Source organism: Papio anubis, chromosome X (genome assembly GCF_008728515.1).
Source record: "Papio anubis isolate 15944 chromosome X, Panubis1.0, whole genome shotgun sequence".
In the NCBI taxonomy this organism is placed as follows: Eukaryota; Metazoa; Chordata; class Mammalia; order Primates; family Cercopithecidae; genus Papio; species Papio anubis.
In genome coordinates, this window is record NC_044996.1 from 93710817 (window position 1) to 93724184 (window position 13368).

Genomic DNA, 13368 nt, shown 5'->3' on the forward strand with positions numbered 1-13368 from the left:
TCTTAGTGTGTGTATGTGTTGGGGGCAGGTGGATGAAATTGTGCTGAAAGTTGCAGTTCTTACAGGCCAAAGTTGAGGCCTAGTTGAGAAATGGGCTCAGAGAAGCCTGACTAAAGTTTGGTCATGAAGAGGGTCTTTATTGCTTTTTCCTATACCATCCTTTTGTCAAGGGGCAACTTTCAATGATTAAAGACAAAGTTGGAGCTCCTGTGTCTGGCTCATCCCTGTGGAATATGAAGCAAAGGAAGAAAATGTTTACATATTCTCCAAACACAAGAAATCACATCTCTAAGAGATTAAAAACAAAACAAAACAAAAACAAAAATTCTGTGTCTCGCAGCCCAGAAAGGAACAACCATGATTCATGCCTAGAAAATGTCTTAGTAATCCCCAAATGACAAAGAGAGAACTACTATGGATGATTAGAGCACTCTCCCAGAGCACCTGAATCCTGTCATCCTGGAGGCTAACCAGGAGCAGGTAAGAGCAGCATTTGGATGTGAAACCAATGAGCAAAATGTAAGGGAAGAATCAAGGCAGACCTGGCTCAGTCATAGGTCACAGTACATTTACTGCCTTTTCTTTCTCTTCATGAGGCTCTCAAATTGGTCTGTACTGAGTAGAGGGGGTGGAGGGCAGGTGAGGGATAAGGGATGTTCAAACAGTCAAAGTAAGGAATATATTGTATTAGTGTGTGAATACATGTGAATAGTCTGCACTTAGGTTTGCCTTTAAGAGCCAAATATAGAGATATTAAACACAAAAGCCTTGGTCATCATTTTTTTTTCTAAGCACCATCATCTATTTTGTAACCTTGTTTATTCTACCCAAACATCTTCTCTTTCACACAAACTTGTGAATAATTGTGCAAATCAACACTTTAAATACACTCTCAGTTTGCATTTGGCTAGAAAAAACTATGAAGATAATAAAAATGGGACCTGTGTTTATAACATTACCATGAATAATGGCAAAAGGAAATTGAATGAAGTGAACCATCAGCCTTCATGAAATCACTGTCTGGTAGTCTTGCTGGGTATCTTCCAGTCTCAGATTTACCCTACCTTTTATGTGATGACACAATGATCATTTAGAAAATGGGCAGTGATGCCAATGATTATCAGACATCATTTACTGTGGACCAATATAATTGGGAACACCACTTCTTTTTCTCTTGATTTGTTTTCCTGCCATGAGAGTGCACACTGACATTCAGAGCAGCTTCATGCAACCAAAGTGAAAAATTAGTCATTTTGAACATCTTGGCAATGGTACTGTATAATTACTTCTGTCAAGTATTTGTGTTTTGTCTGCATTGTACATATTTGTTCTTTCCTATGAGTGATTGGAGGAGTGGAGGGGGAAAATAAAGGACTTTTAAAGGCTATAAACATCATAAAAAATTTCAGGGGGCAACTGCTAAAGATAAGTGGAATCTTAGGTATGTTAGGGGTTCTTTTATAGGCAGGGGCTTAATTAGGCAGCTAAAGTTCTGTTCCATAACCTTGTGGTAGAAAATGACTTATGGCTAATTTTGAGGCGTGGGCTTGGCTTGGCAGTGGCTATTTCTGGTCAGGCTTTTCCCCTTTATAATTATGAAATTTCCTTCCCCTGATTTCCTAGAACATTTGCTTATTGTCAGGATAATTCATCTGACATTTACTAAATCTGACCTTGTGGAGTTAATTACCTTTTCCTATTCCTAGATTACTTACATTACAAGCCTAGAAGGTTATCTATCTCTTTTCCATTGCATCCACCACAATACTGGGCACACAGGTGGGCTCAAGACACAAGGTTCTGGAATTTTTAGGGCAGGAAACATAATTCGGAAATCACAGCGTCATGAGAGCTGTAAAAATGACCAAAAAATTTGGTTAGCTATCTGAGTGGGCAGGCTTCTTTCCCAGAGCAATAATTGTCACACTTTGGTGTGCATCAGAATCACCTGGAGGGCTTCAGTTTCTCATTCTGCGGGTTTGGAGTCGGGGCTGAGAATTTACCTGGTACTGTGTATTACATGCATTATCTCATTTAATTCACGCACAGCCTTATGAAATGCCTACCACTTTAATTATAAAAGACTAGCTCGCGCGCAGAGGCCACGTGACTGGTGGGGTGCTTGGGAGCACTGGCCACTTCCATCGTCTTGGGGGTTGGGGGGCGTGTGTCTGTGTGTGTGATGATTAATATGCCTTTTATTTCATTCAGGGTCTGGAGATAGAAGAGAAATTCCCTGAGAAAAAGAAAAGTAGAAAGGTACCTACTCTGATCTTCTGGCCCCATCTGGTGGTTTCAAGTCAGACTTTAAAAAAAAAAAAAGCGCTGATTCGTGATCTCCCCCTGCTGGTGAGAATGGTGGGGTCAGTCCGGCCGCCTCTCGTACCGGTTATGCTGATGTGCGTTTCTGTGGAAGCTTTTCCGTTATTCTGAGGCAGTTGGGCTGAGGCGGTTGGTCCCCTCTCCCTCCGTCCCTCATCTACATTTTGATTGGCTTATTTTTGTATTGTTTTCTTTCAGTTTCCGATTGGTGGAGAACTTTCTGCTAAAAGCTTTTGTTCCAGTCCATCTGTGGCGTGTTAAAGGTACAGCGTGTATTGTCAGTCGTGACGACAGCTTTTTGCCTTGTATATTGATTATGTATTATAAATATAGAAATATATCCTGTGTCAGGCTAGAGATGTGGGAGGAAAACTGGCTGAGGGAACTAGCCTTTAAGTAGTTTATTTCCCCCCTGTCAAACCAATAAACTTGTCTGGAACATCCGACAAAATAACCTTTAAAAAGTACTTCAGGCCGACCGTGGTGGCTCGCGCCTGTAATCTCAGCACTTTGGGAGTCCGGGGCGGGTGGATCACCTGAACTCAGGAATTCGAGACCAGCTTGGTCACTATGGCGAAACCCCGTCTCTACTAAAAAGACAAAAATTAGCTGGGCGTGGTGGCACGCGCCTTTAGTCCCAGCTACTCGGGAGGCTGAGGTGGAAGAATCCCTTGAAACTGGGAGGCGGGGGTTGCAGTGAGCCAAGATGGCGACACTGTACTCCAGCCTGGGTGACAGAGCAAGACTGTCTCAAAAGAAAAAAAAAAACTTAAATATACTATTACTTGGTGACAAAATCTTTATCCTGCCCTGCAGATAGTATATCAGTGAATGAATGTTTTAAACATTACAGTTGGGCGCAGTGGCTGCGGCAGGAGGATGGCTTGAACTGGGAGGTGAAGGTTGCAGTGAGCCAAGATGGCGCCACTGCACTCCAGCCTGGGTGACAGAGCAAGACTCTGTCTCAAAAGAAAAAAAATATATATGCTATTACTTGGTGACAAAATCTTTTTCCTGCCCTGCAGATAGTATATCAGTGAATGAATGTTTTAAACATTATAGCTGGGCGCCGTGGCTGCAGCAGGAGGATGGCTTGAACTGGGAGGTGAAGGTTGCAATGAGCTAAGATGGCGCCACTGCACTCCAGCTTGTGCGACAGAGTGAGACTCGTGTCTCAAAAGAAAAAAAAAAAAAAAATTAAATAGCCAGGCGCGGTGGCTCACGCCTGTAGTCCCAGCACTTTGGGAGGCTGAGGTGGGCGGATCATGAGGTTAAGAGATCGAGACCATCCTGGCCAACGTGGTGAAACCCGTCTCTATTAAAAATACAAAAATTAACTGGGCATGGTGGCATGCGTCTGTAGCTACTTGGGAGGCTGAGGCAGGAGAATCACTTGAGTCCAGGAGGCAGAGGTTGCAGTGAACCCAGATCATGCCTCTGCACTCCAGCCTGGGCGACAGAATGAGACTCTTGTCTCAAAAGAAAAAAAATAAATAAATAGCCGGGCGAGGTGGCTCACTCCTGTAGTCCCAGTACTTTGGGAGGCTGAGGCAGGTGAATCACAGGGAAAAAAGATCGAGACCATCCTGGCCAACATGGTGAAACCCCGTTTCTACTAAAAATACAAAAATTAGCTGGGCATAGTGGCACGTGTCTGTAGCTACTTGGGAGGCCGAGGCAGGAGAATCACTTGAGTCGGGGAGGCAGAGGTTGCAGTAAGCCGAGATCGCGCCACTGCACTCCAGCTTGGTGACAGAGCGAGACTCCATCTCAAAAAAAAAAAAAAAAAAAAAAAGTAAATAAAAAATAAAAATATTAAGTATACTATTACTTGGTGACAGCTGGGCGCAGCGGCTCACTCCTGTAACCACAGCACCTTCGGAGGCTGAGGCGGGAAGATAGCTTGAGGGCAGGACTTTGAGTTTGAGACAAGCCTGGGCAACATAGCAAAACTTCCGTGTCTACCAAAAAATAAATGAAATAAAATAGAATTAGCAGTGTGTTGTGGTGCACGCCTGTAGTCCCAGTTACTCGGGAGGCTGAGGTGGGAAGATCACTTAAGCCTGGGAGGGGGAGGTTGTAGTGAGCCGAGATCATGGCACTGCACTCCAGTCAGGACGACAGAGCAAGACTGTCTCAAAAGAAAAAAAAAAATTAAATATAGTATTACTTGGTGACAGCTGGGCACGGTGGCTCACTCTTGTAATTCCAGTACTTTGAGAGGCTGAGTCGGGAGTATTACTTGAGGGCAGGAGTCTGAGTTTGAGACCAGCCTGGGCAGCACAGCAAAACCTCTGCCTCCTGGGTGAAGAGATTCTCCTGCCTCAGCCTCCTGAGTAGCTGGGATTACAGGTGCCCGCCACTACGCCTGGCTAATTTTTGTATTTTTAGTAGAGATGGGGTTTCACCATGTTGGCCGGGCTGGTCTTAAACTCCTGACCTCAAGTGATCCACCCGCCTTGGTCTCCCAGCATGTTGGCATTACAGGCATGAGCCACTGAGCCTGGCCCAATACTATATTGTTAACTATAGGCACTGTGTTGTACAGCAGATCTCTAAAATTTATTCATCTGTGTCATTTCTGATGTTGCTAATTTGTGTCTTCCTTTTCTTTGTCAGTCTTGCTAGAGGTTTGTTAGCTTTTTGATCTTTTCAGAGAACCAGACTTTGTTTCATTGATTTTTACTCTTGGTTTTTCTGTTTTTAATTTCATTGATTTCTGCTTTTGTTGTTATTATTTCCTACCTTATGCTTGCATTGGATTTACCTTTCTCTTCTTTTTCTAGTAGTGAGGTGGGTGCTTAGAGTATTGATTTTTGCCAAACAGAAATTTAAAAATTTTTAGCTACTGAAAAATTTCTCATCCTGTTTTGAAAGTTTTTCTTCCTTTTGCAAGATTATGGAAATATTCTTTTATAGCTTGTCTGTATTTTCATGGTTTCATTTTTACATTCAAATCTCGGATCCATCAGTAATCTATTTTCATGTAAAAGTAAGGTAGATAATAACAGATCTTTTCTCTTAGGCTTTAATGCAGAGGTATAGGGAGGAGAAGAAAGGAGACTTTATGAGAATGTTATATACCTGGGAGGAGGGAAATATTGACAAATTGTGGAGTCGAAGGGCTGTCTTCTCTTTCCTCAGTATCTTCTCAGAATGGTACCCAAAGAAAAGTTTAAGTCAACTGGAGGTATGCCAGCTAAGGGAAAAATACGTTTAAAAAATTTTGGAAAAATCACAACGTTTACTGAATAAGTTTTTTTGTTGTTGTTGATGTGAAAAGCTAGAAAAAATAGAATGAAATTGCTTGTTTTGTGATTTTTGTGTTGCTGTTGTTTTGGTGGATAGACCTTTTCCTCTCATGACTAAAAACTTAGGGTGACTTGTGTTAATGCTACGTTTCCCTTATGTGCATCCCAGTGGGATACTGTCTACAATGATGACCTTTACAAGAAGATACTCATTTACTTAGCGAACAGATATTTTTTCAGTTATCTATCAAGGAGACAGATACGGGGTACTGGTCATGTTTGTTTTCTGGAATCAGACTGCTTGTGTTTAAATTCTGGCTGTAATATTTAAAACATTCATTCACTGATATACTATCTGCAGGGAATGATGAAGATTTTGTTTTGTTACCTGTGACAAGAGCTTTTTGCCTTACATATTGATTATATATTATAAATATAGAAATATAAGGTATCAAGCTGGAGATGTGGGTGGAAAACTGACTGAGGGAATGTAGCCTTTAATCAGATTTTTTTCCTCCCTGTCAAACCAACGAACTTGTCTGGAACATCTGACAAAATAACCTTTTAAAGAGTACTTGAGGCCTGACATGGTGGCTCACACCTGTAATCCTAGCTTTGGGAGGCCAAGGCAGGTGGATTGTTTTGAGTTCAGGAATTCAAGACAAGCCTGGCCAACATGGCAATATCTCGTCCCTACTAAAAATACAAAAATTAGCCGGGCGTGGTGGCAGGCACCTGTAATCCCAGCTACTCTGGAGGCTGAAGCATGAGAATCACTTGAAACCCAGAGGCGAAGGCTACAGTGAGCCTAGATCGCACCACTGCACTCCAGCCTGGGTGAAAGAGTAAGACTGTGTCTCAAAAGAAAAAACAAAACAAAACAAAACACAAAAACCTTAACTATAGTATTAGTTGGTGAAAAAATCTTTATCCTGCCCTGTGCGTAGTATATCAGTGAATGCATGTTTTAAACATTACAGCCGGGTGCGGTGGCTCACACTTGTAATCCCAGCACTTTGGGAGGCTGAGGCAGGAGGATTGCTTGAGGACAGGAGTTTGAGTTTGAAACCAGCCTGGGCAACATAGCAAAACCTCAGTCTCTACCAAACAAACAAACAAAAAAGTAGCTTGGTGTTGTGGCACGTGCCTGTAGTACCGGTTACTCAGAAGGCTGAGGTGGGAGGATCGCTTCAGCATGGGAGGTTGATGCTACAGTGAGCCGTGATCTCACCAACTGCCCTCCAGCCTCCTGTGCCTCTTGCTCTCAAGTCAGGATGATGAATCGGGGTAATGACTTCATGTGGCCACTAGGAGGTCGCAGCTGTTGGAAAACGTTTTCCCATGCAGTAGAAGAACACCCTGTACAAAAGGCGTCTTGAGAAGGCATCCCTCCAATTAAAAGGGAAATTGGTGATTTCTCTTGACAGAAGCACTCCCCATCCTAAAAACTGCATTTTTGTGTATGTCGTATTTATTGATACATTTCCTTAATATTTCCATCATGAAGATGTGTATAGGTTCAAGGAAGGCAGTAACTGTCTCTTTGTACAACCTAGCAGTGGCTCATGTGTTTACACACTCAGTAACTTTTGGTGATGTTGAGATGATTATGACAATAGTGATGGTGTTGATAATAAGAGTGGACTCAATCATACGTGTCTTCTGAAATTCTCAACAGTTTTACATTCACCTAGTGAGTTTATAATTCACATATCACATTCTGCCTTGTGGTGTATTTGTTTCATTGTGAGCTTTATCTTTCCAAAAACAGGACTTCTTGAGGAGAATTACTGTGTTTTACCCATTTTCACTTACCCTGCTAAGGGTAGCACAGGTTCATATATATTAGTAAATGCCTCTTCAAATCCAAGTTCCCAGATGCTAGCCAAGGGCCAACCTTTGTAAGCAGGATTTTCAAATGACAATATTCTTAGGTCTAATATGTTATCTCTGTTCCACACAGATTTTGATAGGGATTGTCTTGAATCTGTAGATCAATCTGAGCAGTATTGCCATCTTAATATTGAGTAAGCTGATCAATGAACATGGGACATCTTTCCATTTATTTAGGGGTCTTTCTCTTAATGATGTTTTGTAGTTCTCAGTGTACAAGACAATGTCTATGTTGGATTACATGGATTGATTTTTCAAACTAGCCTTGCATCCCTGGGATAAATCCCACTTGGTCATGGTATATGTTAAATAATACTTTTAATATGTTGCTCAAATTTGTTTGCTAATATCTTGCTAAGAATTTTGTTTCTATGTTCACGAGGGATATTGGCCATGGAGTTTTCCTGTTTTGTATTATCTTTGGATGTTTTTGGCAACACTATAAAAGTGTTCTCATATAAGAAGTTGAGAATTGTTCCGTTTTCTATTTTATGGAAGAGACATATGTAGAATTGCTATTAATTTTTCTTTAAATATTTTGTTTAATTCTCCAGTGAAATCATCTGGGCCTGGATATTTTTCTTTTGGGAAATTTTAAAATTAATAATTGAATTTATTTAAAACTGGGGCTATTCAAATGATGTATTTCCTACTGGGTGTGCTGTGGCAGTGTGCTTTCGAAGGAATTTATCTATTTGTTTTAAGTTGTCAAATTGATGTGTGTAGTGTTGTTTAAAGTATTCCTTTACCCTTTTTATGTCAGTAGGGTCTGTAGCAGAATCCCCTGTTTTATTTCTTTTAAAAAAATTTTTATTGAGGTATTATTGATATATTAATACAAAGAACTGCATATATTTAATGTGTACAATTTCACAAGCTTGTTCATATATAAACACTCATGATTCCATTACCATAATCAAGGTAGTAGACATATCCAACATCAGTCAAAGTTTCCTTGTGTTCCTTTGTTGTTGTTGTTGTTGGGTGTTTTCTTGGTAAAAACACTTAACATGATATCTACCCTCTTAACAAATTTTGAAGCGCCCAATACTGTTAACTTTAGGCACTCTGTTGTATAGCAGATCTGTAAAATTTATTAATCTATGTCACTTCTGATATTGCTAATTTGTGTCTTCTTTTTCTTTGTCAATCTTGGTAGAGGTTTGCCAGGTTTTTAATCTTTTCAAAGAACCAGACTTTGTCTCATTGATTTTTACTATTGGTTTTTCTGTTTTTAATGTCATTGATTTCTGCTTTTATCATTATTTTTTCCTAAGTTATGCTTGCATTGGATTTATTTTTCTCTTATTTTTCTAGTATTGAGGTGGGTGCTTAGAGTATTGACTTTTAAACTTTTCCTCTTTTCTAATATTAAATAGTGTTATAAATTTCCCTTTCAGATTTAGCTGTGGCCCATATATATATGTATATATTTTAGCTGTGACCCCTGTATATATGTATATATGGGTATCATCCATTCTATATATATCATCGGTCTCTCTCCCTATGTATATGTACAATATATATTGTATTACATATAGTAGATAGTATATAATATATGATATATTTTATGTATAATAAAATATATAATGAAATATAATATGTAATATTATATTTTTTATGTATACAACATGTATATTTCATATATGTAATTTAAAAATGAATATATATATTTTAAATAGAGACAGAATGTCCCTATATTGCTCAGGGTGGTCTTGAACTCCTGGCCTCATGTGATTGTCCCCATGTTTGCCTCTCAAATTGCTGGTATTACAGGTGTGAGCCACCATACCTGACCCACAAATTTTGATGTGTTGTATTTTCGTTTTCATTTAGTTCAGTGTTTTCTTTTTATTTTGATTAAAACTTCATCTTTGATCCATGAGGTATGTCGTTTCATTTCCAAGTGTTTGGAGATTGTTCTGTTATTATTTATTTATTTATTTATTTATTTTGAGATGGAGACTTGCTCTGTTGCCCAGGCTGGAGTGCAGTGGTACGATCTCAGCTCACTGCAAACTCTGCCTCCTAGGTTCAAGCCATTCTCCTGCCTCAGCCTCCCGAGTAACTGGGACTACAGGCGTCCGCCACCATGCCGGGCTAATGTTTTGTATTTTTTGTAGAGATGAGTTTTCACCGTGTTAGCCAGGATGGTCTTGATCTCCTGACCTCGTGATCCACCCGCCTCGGCCTCCCAAATTGCTGGGATTACAGGCATGAGCCATGGCACCTGGCCCGATTGTTCTGTTATTCTTGTCACTGATTTCTAGTTTGATCCCATCATGGTCAGAGAACATACTGTGTTATGAGTTCAATCTTTTTTATTTGCTGAGATTTGTTTTACAATTGAGGGTATCATCTATTTTGGTGAAAGTTCCATGGGCACTGGAAATGAATGTGTATTTTGTTTTTTCTTGGGAGCGGGGAAGTGTTCTATAAATGTCAATTAGATTCTGTTTGTTGCTGTTGTGGTTGAATTCTTCTATACCCTTGATGATTTCTTTATCTAGCTGGTTTTTAAAAATCAATTATTGAGATAGGGATGTTGAAGTCTCCAACTGCAAATGTGGATTTGTCTATTTCTCCTTTCAGTTCTGTCAGTCTTCGCTTCATGTATTTTGCAGATCTGTTGGTTGGTACATACACGTTTGAGATTGCTGTATCTTCTTGGTCGATTGACCCTTTTATTATTATGTAATGTTTCTCCCTGACCCTGTTAATTTACTTTGCTCTGATATTACTTTAACTGATATTAATATAGCCACTCCTATTTGTTTAAAATTAATGTATGCATGATATATCTTTTTCCACTTTTTAATTTCTACCTGCTTATATCATTGTATTTGAAGGGGGTTTTCTTGTTGACAGCGTGTCACTGGGGTGTGCTTTTTTTTTTTTTTCTTTTCTTTCTTTCTTTTTTCTCTGGTTTTTTTTTTTTTGTTTGTTTGTTTTTTGTTTTTTAGATGGAGTCTCCCTCTGTCACCCAGGCCGGAGTACAGTGGTGCGATCTCGGCTCACTGCAACCTCCATCTCCCGGGTTCAAGTGATTCTCCTGCCTCAGCCTCCTGAGTAGCTGGGAATACAGACACACACCACCATGTCTGGCTAATTTTTGTATTTTCAGTAGAGACGGGGTTTCACCATGTTGATGTTGGTCAGGCTGGTCTCGAATTCCTGACCTTGTGATCCACCTGCCTCAGCCTCCCAAAGTGCTGGGATTACAGGTGTGAGCCACCACACCAGGCCTTTTGTGTGTGTGTGTGTTTGTGTGTGTGTGTGTGTACGTGTGTCAGAGTCTCACTCTGTCGCCCAGGCTGGAGTGCAGTGGTGCAATCTTGGCTCAGTGCAACCTCCGCCTCCCAGGTTCAAGCATTTCTCGTGCCTCAGCCTCCCAAGTAACTGGGAATACAGGGGCAGGCCACCATGCCCAGCTAATTTTTTTGTATTTTTAGTAGAGATGGGGTTTCACAGTGTTAGCCAGGATGGTCTCTATCTCCTGACCTCATGATCTGCTCACCTCGGCCACCCAAAGTGCTGGGATTACAAGCATGAACCACTGTGCCCAGCTTGGGGTGTGCTTTTTAAAATTCACTTTGCCAGTATCAGTCTTTTAATTGTTTTACTTAATTTATTTACATTTAATATGATTATTGATATGTCATACCTTAAGTTTGCCATTTTTATTTTTTGTTCTCTGGTTATTCCTTCTAGTTTTCATGTTTATATTTTATTTTATTTTTCTGCCTTCCAGTCAGTTACATGAACATCCACTGTAATTCCATTTGGATGCATCTGTAGTGGTTTTGAGTGCCTCTCTTCATATGGCTTTCATAATGGTTGCTCTGGGTATTACTCTGTGTGTGTGTGTGTGTGTGTGTGCGCGCGCACGCGCGCATATGTGTGTATTTTTTGTGTATTTTCAGATTCTACTGGAGTTATCATTTCCCAGTTTGCAAGAGGTATAGAAACATTTCCTTCCTTTATATCTCTTTATCCTCCTTTATTTTTTGATATTACTGTTTTTAACATTTCCTGTACCTACATTGAGAACCACATCAGACAATGTTCTAATTTTTGCCATAACTGTCAAACATATTTGAGAAAACTCAGGATCAGAAGGAAAGTCTGTTGAATTGACCCATACTTTGCTCTTTCTATTGTTCTTTCTTCCTGATGTTTTAAGATTCCTTCTTTTATACCTTTTATTTTTTTTTTAATTTGTGAATTTTCTATTCTATTGGGGTAGATTTACTGGCAACAAATTCTCTTAATTTTCCTTCATCTGAGAATGTCTTGATTTTCCCTTTACTCTTGAAGGATATTTTCCCTGGATATAGAATTCTGAGTTTAGAGCTGTTTTCTTTTAGTTTTTGGAAAATATTGTGTCACCTCCTTCTGGGCTGCACAGTTTCTAATAAGAAATCTACTATTACTCAGAAATTGTTACTTCTATTAGAAATATTTCATTCCCCTCTTTCTGCCTTCAAAGTTTTTTTCTGTGTTGTTAAGTTTCAGAAGTTTTATGATGTGTTTGTTGTGTTAATTACTTTGGGTTTATCCTGTTTAGGATTTGCTTAGCATCTTCAGTCTAGATTTATATCTCTCCCAGATTTGGGAAATTTTCAGTCTTATTTCTGAGACTTAAGTATTTTTGTGGTAAAGATTAATAGAAGTAGAATCTCTGGGTAAAAGGGTTCAAACATTTGAAATCCAATAGATATTTTCAAATAACCCTCCCAAAGTTTATGGCAGTTTTTATTTCCATCGACAGTGAATACAAATGACTGTTTACCCACCCCCTCACCAACAGAAGTTATTATCAATATATTAAAGCTTTGTCAGTGTCCTAAACAAAAATAATCTATTGTTGTTTTAATCTGCATTTGTTTTTAGTGAAATTGAACATATTTTCATGGTTATTGGTTGTTTGTATTTCTTTTTTAATTTTTCATCTTCTTGCCAACTTTTTTGATGGGAAGTTCATCTATTTTATTGATCATAGAGTTCTCATTGTACATTTTTTCTTATACTTTAAGTTCTAGGATACATGTGCAGATGGTGCAGGCTTGTTACATAGGTATACACGTGCCATGGTGGTTTGCTGCACCCATCAACCCGTCATCTACATTAGGTATTTCTCCTAATGCTATCCCTCCCCTAGGCCCCCACCCCCTGACTGGCCCCAGTGTGTGATGTTCCCCTCACTGTGTCCATGTGTTCTCATTTTTCAACTCCCAGTTATGAGTGAGAACATGTGGTGTTTGGTTTTCTGTTCCTGTGTTAGTTTGCCTAGAATGATGATTTCCAGCTTCATCCATGTCCCTGCAAAGACATGAACTCATCTGTTTTTATGGCTGTATAGTATTCCATGGTATACTATATGTGCCACATTTTCTTTATCCAGTCTATCATTGATGGGCATTTGGCTTGATTCCAAGTCTTTGCTATTGTGAATACTGCTGCAATAAACATACATGTGCATGTGTCTTTATAGTAGAATGATTTATAATCCTTTGGGTATATACCCAGTGATGGGATTGTTGGATCAAATGGTATTTCTGGTTCTAGGTCCTTGAGGAATTGCCATACTGTCTTCCACAATGGTTGAACTAATTTATACTCCCACCAAGTGTAAAAGTGTTCCTATTTCTCCACATCCTCTGTAGCATCTGTTTCCTGACTTTTTAATGATTGCCATTCTAACTGGCATGAGATGGTATCTCATTGTGGTTTTGATTTGCATTTCTCCGATGACAAGTGATGATGAGCTTTTTTTCATATGTTTGTTGGCCACATAAATGTCTTCTTTTGAGAAGTGTCTGTTCATATCCTTTGCTCATTTTTTGATGGGGTTGTTTTTTTCTTGTAAATTTGTTTAAATTCTTTGCAGATTCTAGATATT

The 13368-nt window shown here is 39.4% G+C and overlaps 1 protein-coding gene across 2 annotated transcripts in view; it reads left to right on the forward strand.

The window, feature by feature from the left end:
- The first annotated feature begins 1735 nt into the window (after window positions 1–1735).
- The window catches only part of CCNB3 (cyclin B3), a 79849-nt gene continuing 68216 nt past the window's right edge, over window positions 1736–13368 (forward strand). For both annotated transcript variants that reach the window (XM_017954276.3, XM_021932907.2), the window contains exon 1: window positions 1736–2585. The gene's annotated coding sequence lies outside the window, so the exon portion shown is untranslated. The remainder of the gene's footprint in view (window positions 2586–13368) is intronic.